Source organism: Astatotilapia calliptera, chromosome 19, assembly GCF_900246225.1.
Source record: "Astatotilapia calliptera chromosome 19, fAstCal1.2, whole genome shotgun sequence".
Lineage (NCBI taxonomy): Eukaryota > Metazoa > Chordata > Actinopteri > Cichliformes > Cichlidae > Astatotilapia > Astatotilapia calliptera.
In genome coordinates this window covers 10,522,009-10,542,100 of record NC_039320.1, presented here as the reverse complement: position 1 = coordinate 10,542,100, position 20,092 = coordinate 10,522,009, and the positions used below count along the sequence as shown (strand labels likewise).

At 42.3% G+C, this 20,092-nt stretch overlaps 1 protein-coding gene and 1 pseudogene across 1 annotated transcript in view; both read right to left on the bottom strand.

Annotated features, from left to right (window-relative positions):
* The window catches only part of lrfn5a (leucine rich repeat and fibronectin type III domain containing 5a), a 136,778-nt gene that overhangs the window by 112,767 nt on the left and 3,919 nt on the right, over positions 1–20,092 (bottom strand). The window lies entirely within an intron of this gene.
* LOC113012666 (uncharacterized) lies at positions 5,874–6,914 on the bottom strand (annotated as a pseudogene).

Here is a 20,092-nt window from a genome sequence, read left to right as displayed (position 1 = left end):
GGAGCTACCCAGTCTGGTGAACCATTGTGAATAAAGGAACAGCTGAAAGCTTTCGGTACATGCCTGGGCCAGCTCTTGCATTACAAATTTCCTCTAGGGCATACAAATTCCTTTTGCAACCCAAAACTTATCAAGTTTTGGGTTGCAGGTAGGTTGGAGCCTGTCCCAACGTTTTTTTTTTTTTCAGGGCTAATACACAGACAGACTCTTCCGCCTACCATAGGGCGAGCAGTGGTTCTCTGGAAGCTATTTGCGCTACTCTTGAACTAATCATTGTAATTCTGTGTAAACGTTGTGGTTATAACAGAATATATGGCAGTTAATTTAGTATAAGTGATTCTTCTCAATCCTACAGATTCTAACTTGAGTGTTGCATTGTTGCTTGATTGAAAGGCACATTATCAACGTTGGCTTTGGGTTATTCTTAGCATTGTGTCACTCGGGTTCTCTTTCTTTGATCAGTTTTGTCTTAACCTTTAAAATGTATTTAATTATAATATAATTTATTCCTTCAAACAGGGTCTAAGGCTCTTTTTGATATTGTGCTTTGCTGAATGTGTAGTCCTGTGAGAGAATATGTCTCCTGGGGTTTATACTTCAGGGTCAAAGTTTGGGCAGCTTCAAAGTGATACAGCCCTGCTTTTGGTTATCGCAGTCATACACTTGTTTTTATTGCTAATTAATCACACATTTCTTGGTGATATCTACTCATCCAACATTGCTTGTTGCTATTTTCACACACATTTATCATCATTGGGTTTGTCAGTTTTTCCTCCAACACAAAGGCAGAAGTGAGGATCCAAAGTTGTGAGAGAAGAGTACATCAAAGACAGAAACACGTCAGGCACATTGGATGAAAATCAAGTAACATTAAATATAGAAACAAATTTTCCTTTGATACTGCCACAGCGAACAGAGATGTCAAGGTCCAAATCGCAGGCTTTAGCAAGAGGAATAGAGGAAAACATCAGCTCTGGATGCCCTTCGGCTTATATAAACCAACTGAAATTTATTTTTTTGTCATCTATACAATAGTCCACAAGTGCGGTAGATGTGTATCCCCTCAAACAGTAAGTAAACAGTCTACTAATTAATGAATGCGGTTGTGAAGTGTTTATGTGTGAATGCCAGCGTGACTGGTTGTCTGTCTGTATGCATCAACCCTGCGAAAGAGTGGCGACCTGTTCAGGGTGTACCCTTCCTCTCACTCCATAACAGCTGGGACAGGCTCCAGCGTACCTGCAACCCAAAACTGGATAAATGGAGGTGGACTTTGCTCTAACTCTGCCCAGCAGCTTCCATACCCTTTCATGGGAAGGATATGTCTCTTTAAATGTTTGTGTCATAACATGAGGTTGTTTTGTTTCTGCTTTCAACTTCTCCTGTATCAAAGACACTGTTTGCCAATGGCCGCCACATGACTTAAATAAATGCAATAGCCCACATACACGCGACGCTCACCAGGCATACCAACAGGCCCATGGCAATCATCAAGTGTTCTTGTCCACCACACAAAAGGTTGAGTTAATTTCTTTTCTGCTGATTGGAATCACACCCACTCCACCCGTCTACAGCCCGAAGACAAAATGAATATTCATGCCAGTTTAGACCCTGGTCATGAATATGTATAACAGTTAACACCAGATATGCAAACAAGCCAGCCAACCCAGATGGCTTGAGATCACGACATAATGATCACACACATTCACACTGAAAGAAGGGAAAAACATAAAAGCATAAAAAAAAAAACATCAAAAAGAAGAAAGGGGAAGAGGATTACAAATGCATGAAAAACCTGATTTTGACATCTAGAGGATGTACCACCAAGACTGGGTTAGCATAGCAAACATGTTAGGAACCATGTAAGGAAATGGGTTGGCATTTATAGTTAAGCCCATGCAAGTTTCAAATGACATTGCTACTGGCAATGCTGTCATAGTGATGTTAAATGGGTATATGGTTTAAAGTATTTGCCAACTTACTTTAATATAAGTCAAAGGTAAATCTTTAATTAAAACTTGTTTTTAAGCTGACATCAGACATACTTTTTCACTCCTTTTCATGTGATGACTGTGATCGTATAGGCTGCTTCCTACTGCCACTCATGCAAGGAAATAAAACCTGCCTAGATACTGTTGGCACAATAAGATATTTCCTTTGAGCCAAAGCCTTGCTAACAAGCTTATCTCATCATGCACGCTATGAACATGTGTATGTGCATATGCGTGTGGTCTTGTGAGCACTGGTTACCCGCTACTGTATGTATGACACATCTAATGCTACCACACACACATGCAGGGTAGGATTAAGGCCAACTAGCCTGTTCTCTGTTAGCTCAACATCACCTGAGATCACACACACACACACACACACACACACACACACACACTTCACTTTTTCCACATAACCCATATGGAAAAGAAATAGAAACAACTTATAAAAGACTTGCATCAGCTTTAGCTTGCTTCATATAGTAAATCATTTAAGGCTTATATGATTTACTCATGAAAGTGGCCACTTTCTCATTACTTTCATATATTGTTTTAGGAAGTATCCAAAACATACAAGTTTCATTTATGTAATTTTTCAAGGGATCTTATATCTGTTTTCACTCTTGTATGTTTTTCATACAAATTTCACAGAAGACAGATACAAGCTTTATAAGACTTATATATATATATATATATATATATATATATATATATATATATCTTTTCCATATGGGAATACATGAGCCGTATATTCAGTTTGAAAAATCGGGCAGTTTGTTTTAACACCAGAAATGACTGAATGCATTTATGGCTTTGCTTGAAAGCAGGAGTGACATTTTTACATAGCACATTAAAGATCTGTGAAATTAGGCACAACTCATTTGAAAAGCTCAGGTAACTTCTTAGCTTTCTCCAGATTGTGTTACGGCCAAATCAAACAGCTGCAGTAGCATCAGATTTGTTTTACTGTGCAGTCAGAATGAGGTCATGCTGAGCAACAAAGCTCAACTGGGTCACAGGCTGTGACTCACTGTATGTTGCAATATACCTGGACTCATTAAAACTAACCCAGCAAAGTGGCGTCAGCACAGAGCTCTCTCTGACTTCCACTGCTATGCAATTATTACTGTCAAACATTTTGGTTTACTCGGTATATGGAGCAATGAAAGTTTGCAGTTAGTCTTTAACTTAACGGCTTATCCAAATGTAGGCTTATTTGTGAGCGATTTGTGATTCCAGATGAGTATGTTGTGTTTATTACAATAGTTAAAACTGAAACTTCATTGATGCCCTTTAAAAGCTCACTGACAGCCATCTGTAGTGTATAACGTAAATACATTATAAAAGAACCATCCTGGTAGCAGTGAGAAGCCTGTTTTGTTATATTTTCTTTTTTCTGGATTGAGGAAGGTAAGATGTTTTCTTTTCTTTTCATTTCATGAAACCTGAGTTAGTTTTATTTGTTTTGGTCGATCCTCACACTAACAATTAAATCAAATCTCTGTGGACTGCAGCTCTGTCTTGCCACTTGTTATCTTTGGGAGCAAGAAGAGGAGATGTAAATTGTTGTGTTATGCTGAGGTTCTCCCTCAGCAAACCCTAACAAAGGTCAGTATTGCAATGTAGCCATTAGTCAATGTAGGACGGTGCAGACCACGATGTATACTATAACTTTCTTAACTTATTTTCCACAAAAAGATAAATGTGCATAAAGCTAAGGAAAAAGTAGCATTCCAAAACTAAAGGTCAGAGCATGAACATTGAATCTGCAACCATGAGCTGCATTTTTCAATGGGATCGGGCCAAAATGGTGTAAGTGTAGAAAATAGGCTTTATCAAAAGTGGTGTGTGTGAAAACACTGTAACATAAAAGCTTGCTTGGCAGGCATGCTAACAATCTACATTCCTTGCATATAAATCAGAAGGAATAAACAACATTGTTGGTACATAGAAGCTTTCTGGTTTCAATTTATAGTCCAAGTTGTCATGGTCCTGGGTCGTTGACCCAGCGTTTTGTGTTTATTCTGATTTGTATTAGTTTAGGGTTGAACCTGAAGTTGATGTATATTCAGCCCTACCTGTGTCTGTCCTTGGTGCTCTGTTTATGTCCCCGTGTTGTGTTGCAAATCAGTCTGTTTCCTGCTTTACTTTGAAGGCTCGTGTTCTAGATTTCCTGTTTTGTTCTGAAAGTCTGTGTCTGTTGTCATTGTGTTCAGCTTGTCTCCTCCGGTCATCATGTGTATTAAGTTCAGCTGTTCTTCCCTCCTGTGTGCGATTACCCGATTACCTTGTGTGTGTATATTTAGTGGGTGTCGGTCTGTGTTCGTTGTCGGCTCGTCTGCATTCATCCGTCTACCTCTGCGTTCTATGGTGTTCCTGTCTCTGCGTCTCTCTGCCCCGCACCCCTTTTGTATGGTCTCAGGTTTGTCACTTAGTTTCTCCCAGTTTAGGTTTCCGTTTGTAAAGTACTCATACCTCGTTGCCTGTTTTTGTCACCACCACCTTTGTAAATAAAACATCACTCGTATCATCAGTTTGCTGCATCTTGGGTCCTCCTTTTCCTCCACACCACACGGCTCCCTCCGCCAGCCGTGACAGTACGAGCCGACCAACATGGACCCAGCAGCATCCGCACCTTCCCAGGAGTTTCAGGAGGAATTAATTGACACTGTTTCAAGGTTGGTCAACTTGTGGCTCGAGCACGAGGGGGAAGGGTTTCACCGCGCGGTAGAAGCCAGGATACAGCAGCTAATCTCTGCCCACTCCTGGCTGCTGGACTCGCTTCACCCGCTAGCACAAGACTTCCTTCTTCATGAGCTGCACCTTCGCCCTCCAGCCGCTACCGCTTCCCAACCCAGCCCGGCGGTGAAGGTTTTGCCCGGCCCGCCGGAGGTTTTGCCCGGCCCGCCGGAGGTTTTGCCCGGCCCGCCGGAGGTTTTGCCCGGCCCGCCGGAGGTTTCGCCCGGGAGGAAGCGACGATCGCGCCGTTGGCGCGTCACCCCACAGCCGGAGATTAGGACTTCGGAACTGCTGGCTGTGGTGAGTGAGAAGGACCCTTTTTCTGTTTTGGACTGTGTGACTGTTTGTTCCGGGGCTGTGTTTTTTGAGTCAGCTGCCCCGCCGGTAGCTCAGTTAGCTGCCCAGCAGCCACTAGCTCAGTTAGCCGCTCAGTCGCCACCTCCATCACATTCAGCCTCACTACCCATAGCCCAGTTACAGTCACAGTCAGATTCATTAGACACTATGTTACAGTCCATAGCCCAGTCAATAGCTCAGTTGGTAGAGTCCATCCAACCCAAAAAGCACTGTTTTTCACCTGTTCATGTCCTGCAGAGAGACACGCCACATAACACAGTAATCAGTCCCCAACAGCTGGCCAGTACAGAGACTGTCACGCACTCCAGGGCCTCCCCAGAGGCTGGGTTCCAGCCCCCAGCCGACTCTGGACCCCTGGAGGTTAAGAAGTCAGCTGAGGACTGCACCGGACTGTCGCTGCCTGAGCTGAGTCACTGCTCTGTGCAGCCGCAGTCCGCTTTGTGTTCGCCAGAGGCCCGTGCGCCTGCTGGTTCTGACCTGTTCCTGCCAGAGGCCCGTGTGCCTGCTGGTTCTGTTGCGTGCCTGCCAGAGGCCCGTGCGCCTGCTGGTTTTGTCCCGTGTGTTCCAGGGGCCCCTGTGCCCACTGGTCCTGAGACTGTTCTCGCTGGAGGGCCCGAAGAGCCCGTCCAGCCTCCCGCCTCGTCAGCTGGAGGGCCCGAGGAGCCCGTCCAGCCTCCTTCCGTTTCCTCGTCAGCTGGAGGGCCCGAGGAGCCCGTCCAGCCTCCTTCCTCTTCCTCGTCAGCTGGAGGGCCCGAGGAGCCCGTCCAGCCTCCTTCCTCTTCCTCGTCAGCTGGAGGGCCCGAGGATCCGGTCCAGCCTCAAGACTCATCAGCTGGAGGTTCAGGAGAACCTAGCCAGCCTCCTGTCTCGTCAGCTGGGGGGCCCGAGGAGCCCGTCCAGCCCCAAGACCCATCATCGCCACCAGCTGCAGCCTCTGTGTCTCCATCCTCGCCAGCTGCGGCCTCTGTGTCTTCACCCACGCCGTCGCCTGGTCCAGCCACTGCTTCACCCACGCCTGGCCCGGCTTCAGCCTCTGCTTCTGCTTCAGTCTCGTCTGGTCCAGCCTCTGCTTCTGCTTCAGCCTCGTCTGGTCCGGCCTCTGCTTCTGCTTCAGCCTCGTCTGGTCCGGCCTCCGCTTCAGCTTCGTCTGGTCCGGCCTCCGCTTCAGCCTCGTCTGGTCCGGCCTTGGCTCCGCCTTCGTCTGGTCCCGCCTCGTCTGATCCTGCGGTTGCCTCACCGCCGTCGGAGCCAGCTCGACCCGTTCTGCCTCGCCTCTGCCGGCCGTTTTCCGGGCCTCTAAGATGTCATCATGGCCTTCGGGGACGGCCTCCGGAAAGAGTTCGTCGCCGCCGCTGGCATCGCGGCCGTCCTCCGGATCTGCTCGGTGGCCGCCACTACCTTCCAAGTGGTCGGCCTCCAGAACCGTTTGCCCGTCGCCGCCGTTGCCGTGTGCACGGTCGGCCCCCAGAACTGTTTGCCCGTCGCCGCCGTTGCCGTGTGCACGGTCGGCCCCCAGAACTGTTTGCCCGTCGCCACCGCTGCCTTCCGCTCGGTCAGCTTATGGATCTGCGTCACCGACGTGGCCGGCCTCAGAAGATGTCCTGGACTTCTGAGTTGTCAGCCTCCGGGCCGGCCTCCTGAACTGTGTTTTGTTCTCGTACTCCAGCATGTGCGTTTTTTGTTTTGGACAATTCCCTGGATTCGCTGGGGCTTGTTTTGTTTGGTGTTGGTCCCTCCGTCCTGGGCCCCCGCCGCCCGCCCTGTGGTGGTCGTCTGTTTTTGTTTTGGGCTGTCTGGGGTCAGCCCTTGGAGGGGGGGTACTGTCATGGTCCTGGGTCGTTGACCCAGCGTTTTGTGTTTATTCTGATTTGTATTAATTTAGGGTTGAACCTGAAGTTGATGTATATTCAGCCCTACCTGTGTCTGTCCTTGGTGCTCTGTTCATGTCCCCGTGTTGTGTTGCAAATCAGTCTGTTTCCTGCTTTACTTTGAAGGCTCGTGTTCTAGATTTCCTGTTTTGTTCTGAAAGTCTGTTTCTGTTGTCATTGTGTTCAGCTTGTCTCCTCCGGTCATCATGTGTATTCAGATCAGCTGTTCTTCCCTCCTGTGTGCGATTACCCGATTACCTTGTGTGTGTATATTTAGTGGGTGTCGGTCTGTGTTCGTTGTCGGCTCGTCTGCATTCATCCGTCTACCTCTGCGTTCTATGGTGTTCCTGTCTCTGCGTCTCTCTGCCCCGCACCCCTTTTGTATGGTCTCAGGTTTGTCACTTAGTTTCTCCCAGTTTAGGTTTCCGTTTGTAAAGTACTCATACCTCGTTGCCTGTTTTTGTCACCACCACCACCTTTGTAAATAAAACATCACTCGTATCATCAGTTTGCTGCATCTTGGGTCCTCCTTTTCCTCCACACCACACGGCTCCCTCCGCCAGCCGTGACACAAGTAGTACTAATCACGTATATTTGACCTTGCAAGTTGTATGCAAAACCCTTTGTGGGGAACAAAGAAGGACAGTGTTGACACCATGGGCTAAATTGTATGCCAACCATTTAATTTTTACAAGCTTTTATAATTCATGTGAGTCATGAATTATAAGTCATGTAAATAGAGACTGGAAGACAGAACAGAAGGTCTTGGCCTGGATATCACTGACTGCACAGAAGCCTAAAAAGTAGTGAGCACTGCCGTTAGAGCGGAGGTCAAGAGAGTAGTAGATGGGTTTCAGACTGTGGCAACATAACTGTATGTTTGGATTTTCAAGACAGACACACTCTCTGCTTTTAAGATTAGGCTCAAAGCTTTGCTTTTTGATAAAGCTCATAGTTACGGCTTGTCCAGGTGATCCTGAACCATCCTTTAGTTATGCTGCAATAGGCTCAGGCTGCTGGGGGCTTCCCTGGGGGTGCACTGAGCATTTCTTTTTCCCTCCCTGTGTGTTTATACACCACAACTATATTCAATCACTAGTTACTATCAATAGAAGTTAATAGTAAACTATTCATTTTATAGGGTCTTTACCTTAGAATATAAATGATTTTTCACTATATAAATAAAACTGAATTGAAATTGAATTGAACTTAAAGCAGATTACGTTTTGATACATTTTGTTTGGGCTGAATGCAGCCCTGAAGAACTGTGAAGGGGAGAGAATGCTGTTTTGTAAAGCATTTACTTAAAACTACCAAAAAATTAAATTGTAATCTGACACCTTGAGAGTTCGATCAAAATCATCACATAAGGAATTAGACTGCCGGTTGAGATTTTTTTTTCATGAAGGAAAAAGAAAAGCTTAACATTGCTAAACCTTAAGCTTCAGGAATTTTAATTTCCACCTGAAAAACATTTCAACATTCAATCAGTGATCACAATTGTGAGGCCAAAATGAAACCTCGGCGTGCAAAAATTCTCAATTCAACACCTCCTTTATTATCAGCCAGATTAGTTGATGCTACCACGCACTGAATGCAGCAGAAATAAAGAACTGGATGTTATACTCACTTTAGTTTGTTTAAGCATAGAAATCATCTAACAATGGTGTTGGGTTACATTTTATTGAGAGACACAGGCCTGGTCTCAGTAAAAGGACCTCCAGGGTAGATAGACCAATGTGAAAATCAGTATTTTACTGTTTTCCACAGTTGAAAATGTCACGTAGCAACTTTATCACCACAGTGCTACAGATGGGAAAGGATAAACCACCAGAGGTCAACCAGAACAAGATTTTCACTTTCTTGCATTTCCAGCAAACACACGACCCTTCCACAACTTTGAATCATTAGATGTTATTCTGGTCTACTACAATAACCACACCCAGTTGTAATCAAGACTGAGATCAAAACCTACCAAGAATTACTCTTAACTCATTCACTGCCAGCCATTGGCAGTGAATGAGTTAAACCCATTGACTCATTCACTGCAATTGACGGCTATAGACGTCAATGGCAGTGAATGAGTTAATGTATGCAAAAAAGTGTGCCCAGTCCATATCTTGTAAATGTGCTGAGTCATTGTGTGGTGATGGTAAATGGCTGTATCAAGCCTCCACTTTAGTTCCCAGAGGACAGCTGCAGCAATGTGGTACATCCTTTTATCAGCCTACTTGCTATGTTTGTGCGTGTGCAAATAGTTGCCTACATAAGTAGATGCTTTGTGTGTGTGTGTGTGTGTGTGTGTGTGTGTGTGTGTACACACACTTGCAGGAAAGAATGTGTGTTTGTGCTTCATGAATCCACACTCTGCTACTCCCTGCATCTTCTCCATTAATCATGCTTTTTTCAGCCCTTCCTGCACAACAGACACTCCTGATACAGATTGCAAGTCATGATATCAATCTTACAAGGCCTCTCCATCAATTTTAAACTAGCACCTTACTGATTTAATCTGGAAAAAAAAGCGAAAATCTATTTTGGGCATTGTGATACAAGTCTGCACATAAGTTAATGTTTGCAAACTATAGTAGTGGATGCTCATACAAACCACAATGTTGCAGTTCCCTAACATGAATTCCTTTATAATAACATATTTGTTTTAATGTACAAACAGGGCTCTAGAGTGCGACCAATAGTGCGACTAAAAGAAAACTTGTGTGACCAACTGTTCGAGTAAAAAAAAAAAAAAGTCTCTGCAACTCTGAACGTCTCTGTGTGGTCAACAACAGACACATGCCCCTATTGTGGTCTAAACCAATCAGAGATAGTCAGGGGCAGCACCTCTCTGATTGGTCGGGTTCCAGATATTCATGTAGTCCGTCTGTATGTTTTAAAGTGCCGGTGGATAGAGGTGAGTAGCTTGAATAAAGTGATATCGATTCATTAAATCGTGAATTGACTTTTGAATATAAATGTATTTTGCCAAAAACGCCAGAATCTCAGGTTAAAGCTCACGAAACTATTTCAACAACCACCAAACAGCAAATGAGAGCAGATAAACGGATTCCACACAAAGACGTAGACACAGAGCGCCGACCCGACGCATCAGAATCAGCTTTCTCTTTCTCGGCTTTCTCACCCGACGGCACGTACACGGACACGCCATTGGGGCTGAAAGTCAACAGCTCACTGATTCTGATGCGTCGGGTGAGAGCTGTGTTTGCGTCTTTTTTTGCGCTAGATTCTGAGCTGCAGGTTTTATCTCTCTCCAACCAAAATTCACTTAACCAGCAGCAAAAGAAGCAGCAAACTACGCTTCACATTTGATAAACTTTGTCATGAATTCCCTCTTACTTTTGCTGTCTTGCTTCCACCACGATAAAAATCGCACTTCAGGCACAGCTCTCTTTCTCTGTGTGTACTTCAAGAACAGTTTCCCATCTCAAATCTCTGTTTTCTACATTATTCATTCGCTTATTACCCACCAGTCTAACATTATTTACAGCGCTGTCGACCGCTATCTTTTTTTTACTTAAATGACCTCAGAAAGCCTAATTTCTGCTGTTCAATACTGAAGAAATTTATACTTTCTTTATATTGCAGAATATTTTTAAGGTTACCTGCTATAAAAAGCCAGGCCAGGAAAATCTCCTTCCTGTGGGTAATGAGAAAAGTTGAAAAGAACGATTGATAACTTTTTTGTTAAGGCCTAATACGTCTGAAATTCATAGCCAGTGCTCTGACACGGTGCCATCAATCTTTGAACGCTGAAAAAGCACAGTGTATCCAGAAAACACATTATCTGCTGCGATAAATGCACTGCCCAAGTGTCCCCTCTCCCCACTGCCTTTCAGCGGCAGGCAGCAGCAACCAGGTCATCAGAGGAGGCCGAGATTATGATTAGGTTTGGCACTCTTTGGCAATATTGTAGGCAATATTAAAGCACTTTAAGCCCAAGATTGTTACTTAATCATTTACAAATCAATTTTGTCTGCATGGACAGCATTCCCCCCCCAAAAAAGTGCACATGTAAAACTGCAATGTTAAGCGATGCGGTTGAAAAATTTGGGTACGCCTAACAAAAAAAATTTAGGTGCACCAGTGCAACCGTGGCAAAAACTTAGTCTAGAGCCCTGACAAATGTTCTTACATACAAAGTGTCTCATCAAGCATTGTGCCACATGTGACATAACTTTATTGGCATAATGAGAAAAAAGATTAAGTACACTTACATTTAAATATCATGTATGGCAAAATATAAAAGGCAGAGCGGTCTACCATTTTCAAGGAGTGGAGATTATTAGCAGTTTTTTAAGTCTGCTGCATTAATGGAAAAAAAATTTGTGTTTATTCATATGTAAGCTTTAATGTTACAGTATTAACTGCCAACTAATAAATCACTATAATTCCCATCTGTTATTCCACAAAATGTTATGCAACAGATACAAAGCATGAGAATAGTAAACCCATTCTTAATACCACACAGCTTCCTCATTCTGGAAGCTGTCTAGCCACACTCTACGCCCTTTGGCAACTGTTGTGTCTTAATAACAGGTTAGTGTTTTTAAAATACGTTTGGACATGGTTCACATCTGTTACTCTGCAAGATTAGAATATTCATTGGCCCTCAAAGCTTATGTAACCATAAAACATCTAAATACTGATCCCACTGCTCCTCAGGTCCAAATAATTAAGACCAAGAGCAAAATGCGAAACTTCAGCCACGGCTCCCTGTGTGTAAATTGTCTGTTTTGTACTAAGAGCACAAGTGCAGATAAGGCTATAAAGATAGAAGTATGTTAAAACAACTCTTTTTTTCTGTTTCTGTTTGTGCTTATGTTTGTGAGAAAGCAGAGTGGTAGATAGATCAAGCCATTCTGACTGACGCGCATGAAGGATCTACAGACAGTCTACAGTATGAGGTTCATTATCAGCCAAAGTTTTGACAGCTCTGACACAGTCAGCTTTGTTAGAAAATAATAAGGCTGAGAAACACTTTTTATCAATACTAAATTTACACACACACACACACACACACACACACACACACACACACACACACACACACACACACACACACACACACACACACAGAGGCGGGGGGAGAGACCATAAAGAGTATCTGCTGATCTATGGATTCATTTGATCTAACCACCAAAAAGAGCAGCTGTAATAGTTTGTTGTCAACAAAAAATCATGGCATTTTAAAATATTTAAGTATTTTGTCTCGGCTCTCTATTTGCTTATTTACATATTCTGTTGAACTGCAGGAGCCCTGCTCCTGTGGTGTTATTTTCATTCTGTAATTTGACTGGCTAGCAGCAGCTGCCCAAAAAAACGTCAACTTTGAGTGCAAGCAGAGCATGCAAGACAAAGTCTTGGATCCATGATTCATTTCAACAACACACAACATCACCTTGTTCAAACTAAGTGAGAGCAAAGACGCATTAAACTGCGTGAATCCTGCTTTACTGTCTTCTACACTAACAACACAAGGTTAAAGAAATATGTATTTTTGAAGATTGCAAAATGGTCAAGTGAACTGTGCAGGGCTAATATGCTTAATCACATTCCTTGAAGGAGATTTAAATCCTACAAAATACTTGCAAAAATGCTTCCACAACTTCAACCTCTATATGTACAGTTTTTTCTAATCTAATGCAAACACACAGCTCAGTCGCTGTCCAAGCAATCTGTTTTAGACTTGCTACACTGTGCCCCAGCTGTTTTTTCCCCCCCAAAAATAATTAACTGCTCAGCATCCTCAAAGTTTTTGGAAAATGCCTCTAACCATATCAATATCCCTTAGCCACACATATCAAGTCATCAGATTTTGAAGTGTTTGTTGCTGGGATGCAGCTTGCTGAGCTCAGGTTACTGCCAAGCAGAAAGAGTAAAGAAATAAATAAAGATATAGCCAGCAACTAGGATTAGCTGGGTGCTATTTATAGTATTTGGTGTAAAAGCTAGCTAAGTGGGATGCAGTGATTTGGAGGTCGTTATTGCTTATAAAGCAGATGGATAAAACCTCAAGTGAAAGCAAAAGCACCCTAAAACATACTATTATGTGCAGGCTTCACATAAGAGTAAAAGAAAACAAATCAGCATGGAACCCTAAACAACAACCAGCACATATGGATGCAAATGAGATTTAACTGTGCATTGAATATAATATTTTCAGCTCTGCACTTTCACAAGAAGCATTTATTTTATTAACTTGGAGTGGGGGAGTTTAATGAGACACAATGTCATAGCTCAAAAGGAAAAAACAACACAATCATGACCTCCATTGTATTGTATTAATAATTACAACTTAAAAAGATGACCTTTTAGTACACTTAACCCAAAGACTTCCCAAGGAATTCAAGTCTGCTAAACAGCAACCTATACTCTGTCGCACTGCAAAATGCACCTATTGCTACGGGCCGGCCTGCTGTGTAGCGTTAATCTGCGTGTGAACAGATGGCATGCACTAACAAGCTAGGCTAAATGTAGCTATAGTTGGCAAGAACCAACACTGATCTCTGACTTCCTGATCCCAAGCCTCTTAATTAAATGCACCATTTAATCTACTCGGTTTTCAGCCCTGCATCAAAAGAGAGAGAGAGAGAGAGAGAGAGAGAGAGAGAGAGAGAGAGAGAAGCATAAACAAACAAACAAAAACATCAGTTGACCATCACTGAACTCTTTAAAGCCTTTACAACCTGTTTGTAGCCTCAAACAGTCAAACTACTGGAGCACACTGAGCTGTCCGTGGTGCTGAAATGACTACTTGCTTCATGTTAACGTCCATTGTCCTGAAAGGTGTAGCTCCATAATATAGCTTTAAATGTTGTGTAGCACAAGCCATAAAGAAGGCAAGGCATTATTGCATTGTCTTTTGACTGTGCTGTTTTAAGCCATCCACCTTTCTGTACAGTGTAGAAATTGTAGCCCTTTATAGCCCTTGGTATACATGTGAAGAGCAACAAACTATACTTGTTGGCTTCAGTACTTTTACACAAAGTTGTTTAATTTTTTTTTATAATCTAGTTTTAAAAGAAGTGACAGTCAAGTAGTCAATATCTTCTTTGGATGTATTTGTTGTTTCTTCTGTAATTAAGCTTATGAAACTAGTTTTAGCCAGTAGCGAGGAGACTCGCCTAGCTCTAACTGCCTACCCTGCTTCAGAACAATAGAAGCAGATGGCCTAGTCTGATAAATCACATTTTCTTTTCCATCACGAGTAGGGATGGGTACCGGTGTCCGGTGCCATGATGGCACCGGTTCTGACATAAACGGTAGTAACCAGACCGAAAAGCAGCGCACATTTCGGTGCTTTATTTCGGTGCTTTTTTTTCCTGAGCTGTGATACACTTCTAGCCAATCATTTTACGTTTCCGAGGATAGTAGGCGGGGCCAGGTACGTACGTTCTGTTAGAGCAGAGCTACAGATTAAAAATGCCCAAGGCGAAGCGGTCAAAAGTCTGGCTGTACTTCACAGCAAAATATGCAAACTCAGCAGCCTGCAACAAGTGCTTTAAGCTGATACTGTGATACTGTCAAAGGAGGTAACACCAAGAATCCGATTAAACAGCTGGCGACGCATAGCGTTTTTTTAAAAAGCCCAGAAATGCGCCGTATTTGATAGCTTGCTGCGAGACCTCACACCGTGCACGTCGGGTGGGTTGCCAGTTATCGGACCCGGAGCAACATCCCCCAAAAACCCGAAGAATAGAGTCCTGCCCCCTAGCCCTGCCAGTGTAGCAGAAATGATGATGGCAGCAGCCGTTCTTCTCTGCATGAGTAGCTTCATGTTGTTCGTGTGTAATTTACGTTGAGTAGGCTCACCACGTTATTACATTAATGCAGGTAAGGTGAACTAGCAAACATCGTCATAGCTACATGCGGCTGTCTTCTTGTTTGATGGCAGATACTCCCTTCACCCTGGCCAAAAAGGCTAAAATGACCAAAGAAAAAGTGGAAAACAGTTAAACATGAGAGGTTTTTGGACAAAGTTTGTGTTTTTCCCATTGATTAAGCACTGCTTCCAGCCAAGAGTGATACCATATATGCCACATAGCTGCAGAAAAGGCACACATTGTTATCTTTTTACAAAAAAAAACCAGCTGAACATGAGAGGTTTTTGGACAAAGTTTGTGTTCTCCATTCTTTAAGCACCGGTTCGAGCACCGTTTGAGCACCGGCACCGTTTCAAAAGTACCGATTTGGCACCGGTATCGGATAAAACCTAAACGATACCCATCCCTAATCACGAGGATGGCTGTGTGCATGTGCGTTGCTTACCTGGGGAACACCTGGCGCAAGAATACCCTATGGAAAGAACGCAAAGTGGTAGAGGCAGTGTGATGCTCTGAGCAAAGTTCTGCTGGGAAACCTTGGGTCCTGCCATCCATGTGCATTTTACTTTGATATCTAATTCAACTGAATTCAATTCAATTCTATTCTATTCTATTCTATTTATATAGCGCCAAATCAAAACAACAGTCGCCTGAAGGCGCTTTATACTGTAAGATAAAGACTCAATACAAAGAAAACAGAGAAAACCCCAACAATCATATGACCCCCTATGAGCAAACATTTTGGCAACAGTGGGAAGGAAAAACTCCCTTTCACCAGGAATAAACATCCACCAGAACCAGGTTCAGGGAGGGGCAGCCATCTGGGGGCGGTTGGGGGTGAGCGGATGAAGACGGGACAAAGACACGTACCACCTACCTAAGCATTGTTGCAGACCATGTACACCATTTCATGGAAAGATTACACCCTGGTGGCTGTGGTCTCATTCAGAAGGATAAAGAGCCCACTCACAAAGTAAAAATGGCTGAGAAATGGAGCACAGCAAAGAGTTTGTGGTGTTGACTCCAAACTACTCAGCTCTCAATCTAATCGAGCATCTGTGGGATGTGCTGGACAAACAAGTCCAATCCATGGAAGTCCCAGGGTCTGTTGCTAACATGTTGGTGCCAGATATGACTGCACATGTTCAGGGGTCTAGTGAAGGAGTGCTCCTGACAGGGCAGGGATGCTTTGGCACATAACGTGTTGTTCCCCAACACATGGGAGACCAACAGAATATTAGGTAGGTAGCCATAGCATTATGCCTGATCGGTCTATGTAAACCAGTGGAAATATAGCATATATCTGATCTTCAAGGTCCAATACAGCATATAGCATTTTATTCATTTTCTGAAATCTCCAACTTTCACAACCAGCTTTGTGAAAAGGGAGGAATATTCATAGTGGTTTTAACTTCCATCTTACTTGATAAGGTAACTGTGAAAGCACTCTTTTAGGGGAATGGCCTAGCAGAGACTTTTCCAACAAGTTTAAAAAAAAATACACCTAAAGTTAGGCCAGCAATGCAGTATTGTATACTGCAAAAGCTGATATTTAGGAATCCACCTTGATGAAAGCATTTACACAGAAAGGGGGATGAGGCTGTGGAGTAATTAACAACTTTAAACACTATTCTTTCAACACAGTGTGAGTAAGTGCTCTCAAATGTTGTCTTTGGCAATGGATTGTGGTCCCTGTTTAAATGCCAAGTGTTTGGTGTTGTTTGTTCACCTTTTGGCTACTCGTTTCATAATTCTATATCAAGCCAGTGTATACTTTTTTCAGGTAAGTGTGTTTTTGGATAACTTAAAAAAAAAAAACACACAGTCTGCTGGGGAACTACACATGCTTCTAATTAAACAAAATATAGCATCACCATTTTCTGTGTTTCTGATGTGTATTCTATTGTGAAAAAAGTGGTACTGTCATGAAAGAAACTTTTCATACAAGAAGTTTTTTTTTTATGTAAGACACTGAAGTGACACTCCTGCATGGTACACAAGACATGACAGTTGGGGAGAACATACAAATACAAATTTGTAAAACAGGATTAGCAAAACAAACCATGCACACATTGTCTCAATGCTTTGTTATCGGAGGCTGAGGACTCACAGCCATCTAGAGTTGCACAAACTCAATTCTGTCAGCCGTTCTGTAGGCAGAGGATGGTGAGGTTGGAAATGGCTAATGCTCCATGGGAAATCATTAAGTCCAGGTAATATCTTACTGAACTGACATTAAAAATTACTTCCAAGGTGCTATAGGTCAGAAGATGTTATCAAATATCTGTGTCTCAGTCTTATCCTCTCGTCGATGTCTGGAGAAGAAATTTCATAATATTTTGAAAGGAAAATGCTACAAAGCATCCTGATTTATAAAATGTTCCACACACTTCACTATTGGGACTGGTTCAGAAAGCTACTATACCATAGGACTGTGCATAGGACTGTGTTAAGCTAATGCAGTGTTTTGCAGCGTGTGGTCCAGTTTCACAGATGGAGTGCATGTCTGCTGAAGTGTCCTGATAAAAACAGTTCTGCAATATTTGTAATTAGTCTTGTGTTGACAGTAAAAACAGTTATGCATATGCTAAAATGCTTGTGCTGCAACTTGGCAATTCTTTCACTGTATTCAAATTACTGAAAATGAGATTGCATGTGCTGGTTATTTAATTTATGTACTCTATTAGTTTACATAATTAGATGCATTTACTCCGGATAATGAACTTTATCACTAACTTTGTCACGTACATCAGGTTGATGGAGGCAAAATGCTGAAAATGCAGTTTCTAATTTTGAAAATACTCAGTAACAGAATCCACAAGGGTAAACTTAGTTCAGGAGTAAGAGCTTAGGGCTCACAATATCTAATCATCACAGGACCACAAAGGATGCTCTTTAACTTAGGAAGCAGAAAGTCTTTTAAAATGAAGATTTAAAAATGCCCACTTAGTGAAGACACACACATTTCTCCAGACAGAAATGCTTTTGGAATTTTGGTTTTCACAGTTTTAAATTGCAGAGACATATCTTTGATAGGTGTCAGCAGAAGCCTGGAGCTGGGGGATTGGTCGTTCAACCAGAAATGACAGACTCAAGAGATTGTAAGCTGATTAAAGGTGATCAGCACGTTGGGAAATAAAACATTAGGGGTTTGTTATTAATCAATTTTTCCTGCGTGATTTCAAATTTGTCTGTTTAATGTTTACAGCGTGTTAATGTTAATGTGTAACAGCCTGGTAATATTTAAGCCTACAAGAATGAATTAATGGTGCTCCTCCTTGGTAGCTAATCGTTTAAAGCTTTTAATTGTAGGATTTATTACATATGCATTCAACGAGAAATAACGAATTGTGCTTTCAGTATACAAAATTTTAGAAGAAGAGCGTTTAAATGAATCTCACAAGCGTGATTTACTAAATTCATGGCTCAGTATTTACTGTGTTGAATCTTTTTTTAAAAACAAGTCTTGTTTTTGCACTTGCTGGTGTTTTCAAAGATGGGGAACAATTGCTGGATAGATGCATAATCAGCACATATGGATGGCTTGAAGCTGTGAGCAAAGTGGCAAAACTTTACTTTTGTTCTGCAGCTCTTCACTAAATCATCGCCCTCATCACCCAAGTACATGAATGTGATTCACAGATTTACAATAACAGTAATTGGATTAATAAATGGATGGGTCAGAATCTGATTGTACTGTAATTGACGCCCTCCTATGGCTAAGTCCTGAGTTCCTCTGGAGCAGACAGATTTACCCAAAGAGCACAAACACTTAACACACAACCTCAAGCAATTTTTAACAGTTTACATTTAAATTCAAAAACAAATCAATTCTTCTTTAGCTGCCCCCTGGTCTTGGTTGAATGCTGGCTATTACATTACTTGCTTATAAATTAGCACATTTTAAGTAGATCACAACTTTGCATTCCCATGTGAGTGGAATCACATTTTTCCAATGCTTCCCACTTAACAAATCTGGCCCATAGGTTAATGTGAATGTCTACTTAATCAGCCTGTACCTAATGCATATGTGTCATTCACAGTAGTAGACTGACAGATACACACACAGACACGGTAACAGTGCTGTAGGCACTGAGCCAGAAATCTGTATTGTGTCACATTCAGTTATCTGTGCTGCACACAGCTCATTATTGCCCAACATGCCTCACATCTGTCATGTCACACAGTCTTCATGCTCACACCATCATACACGCACAGCCAAACGTACACCCAAACACCCTCCCCACCGGCTTCCTAAAGCAGGATGCAGTGTCAGACACATCACAGGTGATTGTGAAGCAGCAGGTGTGTGGAAAAAGGTAGCATGGGGAGGGGTGGGGTGGCTAATGTGGGTGTGAACATTATGTAACTTACGTAAGAAAGAAAGAGACCATATGAGAAGAAAAATAGTACATATCTACTACAAACAAAGACTGTGTGTTGAAGCTGCACTTAAGAAGCTGATGAGATAACTTTACAAATCTATACAAATCTATTCAACAATAATTACAGACCTTGTAATGAGTTTCAATCAGGATCTTAACTAGAGCTACCAATCAGCCAAAGACTAATCCTGCCTTACAGAGAAAGACTACTAATTAAGTAACTTAGTAGCTAACTAGTTAACTGGTAAATTCTATATAGTTATTATTTATGGATTTGCTTTTGTTTCTAAGCAAATGGAGCAGTGAATTTTGTAGTTAAGATCTGAAATGCTAAATTTCTAAACTCAAACAGAAACCACTGAATTGGGTTAACATTCAGGAATTATGTATAATATTCTTCAAACAAACGATTGATGCATTGTAGGCAAATTTGTGGTTAATGTCAGAGTGAAAAAAAACAACAATATTTTGGTGAGATAAAAAAACAAAACAAAACAAAAAAAACATGGAAATATATGATATGGGAGGCACAGTTCCAACCCACACTCCCTCTGGCTTCCTCCAGCTGCTGTGTTATTTGTATATCAGCCACTTTCCATAATAATTCACTTAATGGAAGCATATACACAAGAAATGAGGACCCAAATCAAATCGTGAGGCACATCATCGCTGATTGCAGATACATAGCTGAATGCACCTAATTAAACTTGACATGTTCTACTAAAATAAAGAGAACACCGACAGTCTCTGAGAAAAATGCTTAATTATGGGGCATATTAAGGGGCAATAAGACAGACACACTTCAGCGATAAGGTATTATCAGCGAAGATTAATGCAAACAAATGCCACGTGAGACTCCAATACCAATCAGAAAGAATAGCTCTAATTACATAATGAGAAACATCTCAACC